This window comes from Ictidomys tridecemlineatus, chromosome 8 (assembly GCF_052094955.1).
Source record: "Ictidomys tridecemlineatus isolate mIctTri1 chromosome 8, mIctTri1.hap1, whole genome shotgun sequence".
Taxonomy (NCBI): Eukaryota; Metazoa; Chordata; class Mammalia; order Rodentia; family Sciuridae; genus Ictidomys; species Ictidomys tridecemlineatus.
In genome coordinates, this window is record NC_135484.1 from 97842125 (window position 1) to 97854274 (window position 12150).

A 12150-nucleotide genomic window follows, 5' to 3' on the forward strand; every position below is an offset into this window, starting at 1 on the left:
ATGCACTTAGATTTGTACTTTCTCAGATTGTTTTTCTTTTTGTTTTTTAGTTTGGTCCAAATAACCCTTTCAAAGTCAAAGTCAGCCACAGAGAAGGGTAAAGAAAGTCCAAGACCAAGGTGATTGTAGTCCCCCCCCCCTTTTTTGTTCTTTTCTTTTTTAAAAAAATATTTATTTATTTTAATTAGGTATATATGACAGAAGAATGCATTTTAATTCATTGTACATGATTGCAGCACAACTTTTCATTTCTATGGTTGTGCATGATGTAGTGTCACACCATATATGCAGTCATATATGTGCCTAGGATAATGATGTCCATCTTATTCCACTATCTTTTCTGCCATGATACACCATCCCTCCCCTCCCTCCACTTTGCCCAAAGTTCCTCCATTTTTCCCATGCCTCTCTTCTCCCTGTTATGGATCAGCATCCACTTATCAGAGAAAACATTGGCCTATGTTTTTTTTTTTTTTTGGTTAACTTACTTTGCTTAGCATAATATTCTCCAATTCCATTCATTTACCTGCAAATGCCCTAATTTTATTATCTTTTAATGCTGAGTAATATTCCATTGTGTATATATACCAAAGTTTCTTTATCCAATCAACTATTAAAGGGCATCTAGGTTGCTTTCACAGTTTAGCTATTGTGAATTAAGCAGCTATGGACATTGATATGGCTGCATTACTATAGTATGCTGATTTAAGTCCTTTGGGTATAGACTGGAGGGTGGGATAGGTGGGTCAAATGATGGCTCCAGTCCAAGTTTTCCAAGGAATCTCCATACTGCTTTCCATATTGGTTGCACCAATTTGCAGTGCCACCAGCAATGTATGAGTGTACCTTTTTCTACACATGCTCACCAACATCTATTATGGCTTATATTCTTGATAATTGCCATTCTGACCAGAATGAGATGAAATCTTAGTTTTGATTTGCATTTATCTAATTACTAGAGATGTTGAACATTTTTTTCATATATTTGTTGATCAAGTGTATATCTTCTTCTTAGAAGTGTCTGTTCATCTCCTTAGTCCTTTTATTGATTGGGTTGTTTGGTTTTTGGTGTTAAGTTTTTTGGGTTTTTTATATATCCTGGATATTAGTACTGTATCTGACATGTATGTGGCAACAATTTTCTCCTAAAATGTAAGCTTTCTGTTCACCTAATTGATTGTTTCTTTTGCTAAGAATCTTTTCAGTTTGAATGCATTCCATTTATTAATTCTTGATTTTATTTCTTATGCTTTAGGAGTCTTATTATAGAAGTTGTGGCCTAATCTGACATAATGAAGATTTGCACCTACATTTTCCTATATTATGCACAGGGTCTCTGGACTAATTCCTCGGTTCTTAAGCCACTTTGAGTTGAGTTTTATTCATGGTGAGAGATTGGAGATTATTTTCATTTTGCTGCATATGGATTTTCAGTTTTCCAGCACCATTTGTTGAAGAGGTTATCTTATTGCTAATGTATATTTTCAGTGCCATTGTATGAGTTAACTGTATTCATTTGAATGTGTCTCTGTTTCTTCTATTCTGTACCATTGGTCTACATGTCTGTTTTGGTGCCAATACCATGCCATTTTTGTTACTGTTGCTTTGTATTATAGTTTAAGGTCAGGTATTTTAATGCCTCCTACTTTTCTTTTCTTGGTAAGGATTGCTTTGGATATTCTGGGCTCTTATTTATCCAAATGATTTTCATGATTGTTTTTTTCTATTTCAATAAGGAATGACATTGGTATTTTAATTGGAATCACATTGAATCTATATAGCACTTTGGGTAGTATGGCCATTTTTAAAATATTAATCTTTCCTATTCAAGAACTTGGGAGATCTTTCCATCTTCGAAGGTCTTCTTCAATTTCTCTCTTTAGTATTCTGTATTTTTCATTGTAGAGGTCTTTCATCTCTTTTGTTAAATTGGTTCCCAAATATTTTATTCTATTTTTTCAAGGTTATTGTGAATGTAGTAGTTTTACTCACTTCTCTTACAGAGGATTTATTACTGATATATAGAAATGCATTTGATTTGTGGGTATTAATTTTATATCCTGCTACTTTGCTGAATTTATTCATCAATAATAGAAGTTTTCTGTTGGAGTATTTTTTGGATACTCTAAGTATATAATCATGTCATCAGCAAATAACGATATTTTGATTTCCTTTTTTCCTTTTCATATCCCTTTAATTTCTTTTGTCTTTCTAATTGTTCTGGCTATAATTTAGAGGAATATGTTGAATAAAAGTGGTGAAAGAGGGAATCACTCTCTTGTTCCAGATTGTAGAGGTAATGCTTTCAGTTTTTCTCCATTTAAAATGATATTGGCCTTTGGTTGAGCATAGACAGCTTTTATAATGTAAAGGTATATTCCTATTATTCCTTGTTTTTCTAGAGATTTGAACATAGAAGGGTGCTTTATTTTGTCAAATGCTTTCTCTGCATCAATTGATATAAGCATATGACTCTTAACTTTAAGTTTATTGATGTGATGAATTATATTTATTGATTTCCATATGTTGTAGCAATTTTGTATCCCTGGAAAGAACTCCACTTGATTTTGGTGCACTGTTTTAAAAATATGTTTTAGTATGCAATTTGCCAGGATTTTATTGAGAATTTTGGCATCGAATGTTCATCAGGGATATTGGTCTGAACTTTTCTCTCCTTCATGTGTCTCTTCCTGGTTTTGGTTATCAAGTTGATACTGGCTTTGTAGAATGAGTTTGGAAAGGTTCCTTCCATCTCTATTTCATGGAACAATTTGGGGAATATTGGTATTAATTTTTCTTTGTAGGTCTTATAGAACTCAGCTCTGAGTCCTTCTGGTACTGGGCTTTTCTTGGTTGGTAGGCTTTTGGTAGCATCTTTTATTTCCTTGCTTGAAATTGATCTGTTTAAATTATGTATGTACTCTTGACTCAGTTAGCATTGATCATGTGCCTGTAGAAATTGGTTGCTTATTTTGAGGTTTTCTATTTTACTGGAGTATAAATTTTAAAAAGAGTTTCTAAATGTTTTCTGTATTTCAGTCATGTCTATCATGATATTTCCTTTTACATCACAAATTTTAGTAATTTGAGTTTTCTCTCTCCTTCATTTAGTTAGGATGGCTAAGGGTGTGTCAATATTATTTATTTTTTCAAAGCACCAGCTTTTTGTTTTGTCAATTTTTGAATTATTTCCTTAGTTTTATTTTCATTGATTTCTGCTCTGATTTTAATTATTTCATGACTTCTACTACTTTTGGTGTTGGTTTGTTCTTCCTTTTCTAGGGCTTTGAGCTGTAATGTCAGGTCATTTATATGCTTTGTGACATAACATATGATCTATTTTTGGAGAAGGATCCATGTGCTGTTGAGAAGAAAGTGTATTCACTTGTTGATGGATGGAACATTCTACCTATGTCTGTTAAGTCCAAATTATCGATTGTATGATTGTTTGATAGATTGTTTGCTTAGTTTTTGTTTGGACGATCTATCCAGTGGTGAGAAAGATGTATTAAAATCATCCAGTATTATTGTGTTGTGGTGTATTTGGTTCTTTTATTTTAGAAGGGTTTGTTTGACATACATAGATGCACCTTTGTTTGGGACATAGACACTTATGACTGTTATGTCTTGTTGATGTATGAATCCCTTAAGCAGTGTAAAATGTCCTTTTTTATCCCTTTTCACTAGCTTTGGTTTAAGTCCACTTTATCTGACATGAGGATGGAAACTCCTATTTGTTTACATGGTCCATGTGAGTGGTAGGTTTTTCTCACCCTTTCACCTTTAGTCTGTGGATGTCTATTCCTGTGAGAAGACACTCTTAAAGGTCATATATTTTGGGGTCTTTTTAAATCCAATCTGTCAGTATATGTCTTTTAATTGATGAGTTTAGGCCATTTTCATTTCAGGGTTATTACTGAATATGATTTAAATTCCCAGGCATTTTGGTTTATTTTTGGTTTTTTATTTAACTTAGTTTCTCCTTTAATTGTCCTTTCCTTTAGTGTAATCCCTCCCTTTGCTGATTTTTAATATTGTCTTTCATTTCCTCCTCCTGGTATATTTTGCTGAGGATGCTCTCTAATGCAGGCTTTCTCACTGTAAACTCTTTTAATTTGTTTTTATTTCATCATCAAATCTGAAGCTTAATTTTTTTGGATATAGGATTCTTGGTTGGCACCCATCTTCTTTCAAAGCTTGGTATATGTTGGTCCAGGATGTCCTGACTTTCAGGGTCTGGCCTAAAAAAATTGCTGAGATATGAATTGGATATGTGATCTGATTACTGTCTTTTGAATCTTTTAACCTTCTATCCTTATTCTATATGGTAAGCATTTTCATTATAATTTGTCTTGGTGTAGATCTGTTTTAATTTTGTATATTTGGTATTCTGTAAGCCTATTGTATTTGATTTTCCAATTCATTCTTCATGTTTGGGAAATTTTCTGAAATTATCTCATTGAAGAGATTGTGCATTCCTTTGGTTTGAAACTCTGTGCCTTCCTCTATCCCAATTACTCTTAGATTTTGTCTTTTGATGCTGTCACATAATTCTTGGATGTTCTGTTCATGGTTTCTTACTATCTTCACTGTGTGGTCAACTTTATTTTCAAGATTGTATACTTTGTCTTTATTATCTGACATTCTGTCTTCCAAGTGATCTAGTCTATTGGCGATGCTTTCTATTGAGTTTTTTAAATTTGGTTTATTGTTTCCTTCATTTCAAGGATTTCTGATTGCATTTTTTTCAGAATCTTTATCTCTTTCTTGAAATAATCTTTTGCTACCTGTATCTGCTTCCTTATCTCTTTGTTGGTGTTATTAATGGGTGCCTGTATTTGCTCTCTTATATTAATTAGAATGATCAATTTTTGCCTGTATTTTATCACTTAACACATTCTTTATTTCACAGATCATTTTAATTATGAACCTTCTGAACTCCTTCTCTGACATTTCATCAACTGCACTGTCTATGGATTCTATTACTGTAGTATCCTGGTTTGTTTGGGGGCATTTTTTTCAGGTTGTCTATGAAGTGTGGATCTGAAGTATTACAGTTTCTATCCTATAATTTTATTTATTTATTTATTATTTATTTATTTATTATATACATGACAATAGTGGATTGCATTACATTCATAATTAACCATTCACAGCAATCTTATAGTGTCCATGCAGATTATCTGTACCTCACCTTGGTTTTGGGCTTCCAGTCCCTGGTGGTGACCTGTGATGGAAGCTACTACAAGTATAGGTGGTGGTGGCAACTATAGAACTGGGGTTGTCCCAAGATGGATGTAACTTCTTTCAGAGATTGGGCTGCAAGGGTGGGCCTTACAATGTCATTGAGCTTCCTGTTCTAAGATGCAGCTGCTTCTAGACACTTCTGTTATCACAAGATGGAGATTACTGCATGGGTAGGGCTATGGCAATGGCTACAGTGTCCCATGATGGAGGTGTGTTTGGCCTGGGCTCCAATAGGCTCCTGTGCCCATTGACTGAGGAAGTCTGGGCTGGTTCTGAGCATCAGCATGGGTCTTCTGGTCAGCGGGGTTCACTAGGCCTATGCTGGGCCTTCATTGTTCCCTTCTTATCTGGAAAAGGTCAACACAAACATATAAATCCAGCAGCCCATGAAGAAGCCAAATTACCTCATGGTAAGATTTCACTCTTTTCCTTATCCCGCTTCCAGAGAAGAGTTACTTTTTGCATCAGTTTGAATTACTTTTCCCAGTTTATTTTCACTTTGGGGACTAGAATTGACAGTGGTCCACAAGATATCAAAAAATCCTCAAATGGTGTGCCATGTATTGAATCATAGTAATTATACTTACAGTTTGTCAGTTTTGCACACACCAACATGGTGACACATGCAAAGGCTCTTTGTACCTGTTTGATGTATGGACAACTGTGGATATCAATTTTTCTGAAAGCCCAATTCAATCCAAACAAAAAGGATCATGAGTCAGTGGTTTCAATGAACTAAGGTTATTGAAATATCAGAGAAAAATTTAAGAGGACAGATGGGCCAAGCCCTCTGAATTAGAAGTTTTTACCAAGCATTTATTTTGTAAATGAGTGTGTAGTTGCAACCTCTCCAGAATCCTCACCGTAGCTAATGTTGTTTTTAAAAAGACTGCTGTCATTATGTATAACCTAGTACCACTAGATAGCAGGAATTGCTGGGGTCTTTGAGTCTTATTAAAGTGTGGCAAAGCAGGTACATTGATAGATATAACTCAAATTTCACTAATGCAAATATTCTACTACATGAATTGGGATCTATGATTATTTCAAAAGTGCCCATGCAAACACATATGAGCACAAGTGTATAAATTTAGATGAAAGGGGTAGATTTTCGCAGGTGTTTTATATATATTCACAAATAAGCCACTTTTACTGAGTCCCTGATGTTTCTATAAGCTCTATAGTAACTGTACTGTCCCATGATTCTCCTCAGTCTCTCATGTAGCTCACTACCACCTCTGCAAGACAGCAAATCTGAAGTACTTGAGCTGTCATTTTGCCCATATACATGTGTCTAAGAGGTGGGAGAAAATTCTTCCCTTCATTTTGAAAAATATACTTTTAAAATACTTATCAAACCTCAATATATTACAGGATTTTATTGAAATATCTCCTTTATTTAGGACTTTGTTTTTGAATTACCACTTTCCTCCAATCACTAGTTTTAATAAATGACATCTTCACTAGGAATGAGTTATCTCTCAGAAGACTCCTCAGTCTTGAAGAGTGTTCTCTTAAGTCAATAGTTCTCCAAGCACACTTATGTCTAAATTCTTACAATTGACATAGTTAAGGATGTTTTTTATAAAGTGTTTAAACCCTCATTCAAATAGTCTTATGTTGGACCACTCCACTCTTTTATCAATTTCCCAGCCATGTACATAGCCATGGAGAAATGCTGGACTAAAACTGAGATCATGAGGCAAAATTCATGTAATAGATATGGAGGAATTTTTATCTACAACAGGAATATTTACTCTCCTTATCAGGACTTCTTTAAAGATTCTCTCCTTGCCCAAGGTCATAATTACAATTGCTTTTAAAAACTAACCTCTGTGTTCAAGCCAATTTCCTGATTCTGAACTCTCCTGCATTTAGTTCTCCATTATCTTGTGTTTGAATTCTCTACTTCAGTTTAACAGGTTGGAGGGAAACATCAATTGATAGTTCTGGCTGAAGTTGTCCTAAATTGCTCATTCTATTTCCACACTCATTTGGTGCTCTAGACTTTCTTCTTATCTAGGAGAAGGGCAGGTGATAAACACGTAAGCTAATGGTTATATTCTTGGTTTCCCTCTTCCTCAACAACTCTTTGAGAGTTTTACATTGTTGATGAGCTACCTAGTCCATAAGCTCCTTTCTTGGCAAGAGTGACACTGTACTTGTCTTATTGTACCCTAAAGGTTGGACTACTAATTTGCACTCTCATCCTCCATTGCTTCATACATGTAGTTACTTCCTGTGATTGGCTCTAGCCTTATCTTCTCCATAGTTTTCCCCTAAAAATCTTTTTCATCATTAATTCAGGTCTTGCTGTCTTTAGAAGACTTTAAGACTCACATCTTTACTTTTGTCCTTCACTTTATATTTCAGATCTTACTAGTTATTAAATATCTCTGATCTGTGCCTGATGCACCAAACCAGCTTGTCAAACAACTCTTTAGTCTCCTTTTCAAATGGCCCTTCCTTAATGTTCTCACTAAAATTTCATTTCCCAGACTTAAAGTGTCAGACATCATTGAATCCTTCCCTTTACCTCATCTTGCACATGCTGGCAGTTTCTAAAACTCATTGATTTCACCTTTATTTTCCATTGTTGCTTCTAAAGACTTAATTCAAACTCTCATGTCTTATAAATTAAGATACTGTCTTGTCTGGTCATTATACGTCTAGTCTGTCCCATGTACCAGCTACCCTAGATGTGATTCTTGATAAATTTTCTTCAATTGCAACAGATTCTTTTCACTATAAAAATCCAAACTTTGCTGCTAAGGTGCTGAAACATATACCATCCCAAATTTTTCATCTTTATTTAATAGTCCTTTCATTTAAACACTATAAAACCAGTGACTACTTCCTTTGTTTCACGTAAGTACCAAATTGATAGGTTGCTTATAATATTTCTCTGTATGCAATGCCTTTTCTTTTCCCAGATCATATCCTTGTGTCCAAAATCCTTTTTTTCCTTCACGGAAATCTTTAAAAACTATCGTTCATTAAGGGTTTCCACACTGTAATTCATCTAGAAATAATTGTTGCTTCTACTCACTTCATCATAGTACTTTGTGGAAACTTCCCTATAATACATATTTTTCTTCCCTTTATTATAATTTTAAGTGTGGATATGTATTTTCCCTTACAGAGGCTAAAGTATTTGAGGAAACATTCCACAAACCTTATTTATATTTCCTTTGTAATAGTTAATAAATGATTCAATTTTCCTATGTATTAACCCGTCATTTTTAATGTTTTGGGGGGATTTATATGTTGTAGTTCTCTTACTTATAACCTAACTTGCAAGTTTTTGGTATCAAAACTTTCTGCTATAAGGTTTAGATTAATGTTGTTTTGCTTAATGTATTCAATTATCTGAATCTGTTGAATGTGATAAAAGAATGAGTATTGGCCCTGTCAAATTGTCTTACAAATTAAATTACCTCCACAAGGTCTAAATAATAAGATGAGCTGAAGAATAGGATATAAAGAAAAGGAAGCCAGATTCTTCTAAAGTAACTTATATCACAACCAAGTGAATAAAAGAATAGAGTGTCAAATTGAGAGATATGCTGAAGCTCCTGATAAAGAGAGGAGTTACCATTACAATGATAAATGCTTGGAGACACAGACAAAAGAAAAGTCTAAGGAAGAAGATTTAAAATATATGCTATTCTCTTTCAACTAGAAATATCAATACCACATGTCTATAATCAGCACTGTGAAAAGACAGGATGATGAAAAATAAGAGGAATAATTAACATATACTTAAGACTTAGTATGTGCCAGACACTATTCTAAATGTTCTAGATGTAGCCCCCAATTAGTTCTCATGACTCTGTGTGGAGGTGTAACTATTATCCCATATTTTTTTACTTTGGAAAAGAACTGAGGCACAGGCAGTTTAAGTAATTGTTAAAGATCATATAGGATCACATCTGAGGGATTTTGGACTTGAGTTCAGGCAGTTGAATTTCAGGGAATATATTTTCAATCATACTATATGTTACTTTGTTGCTTTATGAATAAATCTCTCTTTCCCAGCTTATGAGATAGCATGCGAGAAAATGCATATTTATTCTTATTAATTTATTGAGCAAATATCTACTAAGCACTTACATTGTACTAAATACTGTTCTAGGCACTGGAAACACAGCGAAGAGCAAGGCAGAAGAAGCACCCACTGAAACAGCTTCCATGCCAGTTTGATATACAGAAAGGAAATAAATGAAATAATGCAGAGGTAATACAAACTCACATGACAGCTCTAAGGAATAAACAAAGCAAAAAGAAAATCAAAAAGATACATATAAATGAAAGAATGTTTAATTCAGGTAATTTGGTTTGGAAAGGCTGACCTAAGGAAGGCTCCTTTGTCTTCAAGTAGAAAGCCATTTGAAGATGTCATTGAGAGATGTGTAAACATCATGAGGTGTGTAAAAGCACAATAATGCCAATGTACCTGAAATTCAGCAAGCAAGAGGACTATTGTAAGGTAGAGAGGAGCCAAGTGATGCCAAGGTTCAGAGCTTTGGTTTTTGTTTTAAAGCTAAGATAACGAGATTGAGTTTTATTCTATGTCATGTGAAACAATTGATTCTCTACATTGTAAAAGAAGTTATTGTGACTACTGCATGGAAAGTAAACTGTAGTGACAGGATTATAAACAAATGGAAACAGAGAATTTTAGAAGCTTATTGCAGTTTTCTGTACTCTAGAGAAGACAGAGAAGTAGGAGTGATGGGAATGATGAGAAATAATCATATTCCATGTACATGTTGAAAGTAAACAAGATTGACTAATGCATTAATTATGGGCTTTAAGGGAAACAGGTAGAACTTGACTCCTGTTTTTTATTGGCTTGGCTGGATGAATAGTTGCATTATTTAACAAGAAGAATACTTAGCAAAATTAAATCTTGGTGGGTAGTGTAACTAGAAATCAAGGATTATATTCAGAACACATTAAGTTTGAAGTCCATGTAAGTCTTGCAACTAGAATGCTAAAATGATGGGATACACAAACACAAATACAAATACACAAATACACAAATATTACAAACCTATTTATAAGCACAAACACATGCCCCCACACACAGGAATGAAAGAGTCAGGATAGGAATAATATCTGAAAATTATCAGGTCAAAGATATTATTTAAGGCCACAAATCTGGAGGAACTCACGTAGCAATTGAAAAAATAAAGAGAGAGAGAGAGAGAGAGAGAGAGAGAGAGAGAGAGAGAGAGAGAGAGATATGAAAAGAAATGAAAGAAAGCCAGTAAGACAATGAAATCATAGTGTGAATTCTTTCAGTCACTGGAATGTGATCTAGTTCATTTTTTATTAAGTTGGAAAAATTTTCCAGAAATTTTAGAAATTTGAAGTCTTATTTTAAAAAATTTTAAACATATTTATTCTAATTTTGTTATACATGATAGCAGGATCCATTCCAATTCATAGTGCACATATAGAGCATGATTTTTCATGTCTCTGGTTGTACACAAAGTAGAGTCACACCATTTGTGTCTTAATACACGTACTTAGGTTAATGATGACTATCTCATTCTCTTTCCTACCCCCACACCCCCTCCCTTTCCCTTTCTCCCCTTTGCCCTATCAATACTTCCTCCATTCATCCCATGCTCCACCCCACCACCCCACTACCCGGCCTCACGCCATCCCCATTGTGGAGCAGCATTCACATTGGAGAAAACATTGGCCTTTGTTTTTAGGGGATTGGCTTACTTCACTTAGCATAATATTCTTCAACTCCATCCATTTACCTGCAAATGCCATGGCTTTATTCTCTTTTAATGCTGGGTAATATTCCATTGTGTATACATACCTACAGTTTCTATATCCATTCATCTACTTCTGAGAAATGTCTGTTCAATTCCTTAGCCCATTTACTGATTGGGTTATTTATTTGTTTATTTATTTATTTAGTTGGTGTTAAGTTTTTTGAGTTCTTTATATATCCTGGAGATTAATGCTCTATCTGATGTGTGGTGTGGTAAAAATTTGATCCCAAAATGTAGGCTCTCTCTTTACTTCACTGATTGTTTCTTTTGCTGAGAAGAATCCAGTTTGAATCCATCACATTTATTGATTCTTAATTTTATTTCTTGCACTATTGGAGTCTTCTTAAGGAAATTAGGGACTAATATGACATGATAAAGATTTGGGTTTACTTTTTCTTCTATTAGGCCCAGGGTCTCTGGTTTAATTCCTAGGTCCTTGATCCATTTTGACTTCAGTTTTGTGCATGCTGAGAGATAGGGACTTAATTTAATTTTGCTGCATATGGATTTCCAGTTCTAGCCCCATTTATTGAAGAGAATATCTTTTCTTCAACCTGTGTTTTTGGTGCCTTTGTCTAGTATGAGATAACTTTATTTATATGGGTTTGTCTCTGTGTTTTCTATGCTGTACCATTGATCTACATGTCTATTTTGGTACCAATACCATGCTGTTTTTGTTACTCATGCTCTGTAGTATAGTTTAAGGACTGGTATACTGATGCCACCTGCTTCACTTTTCTTGCTAAGAATTGCTTTGACTATTCTGGGTTTCTTATTTTTCCAGATGAATTTCATGATTGCTTTTTCTATTTCTATGAGGAATGTCATTGGAATTTAACAGAATCACAAAAATAGATACATAGAAATTAATTTAAGTGAAAAAATGTCTAAATACCTTTTGTGGTTAAAGCTATGAAGTAAGCTTGAATCAGAATAATCCGTGAAAGTGAGAACATGGGAAGTGAAAGCATGCTTTCTGTAGCAGTGAAAAACCATTAATGTGTAGGTCACATAGCATTAATAAAATTCATGTGCATTTTCTGTACTTTCTCTTCTCTTTCATGGATCTTCTCAGATTTCACATGTTGGTGTGGAAGGTTTTCACATC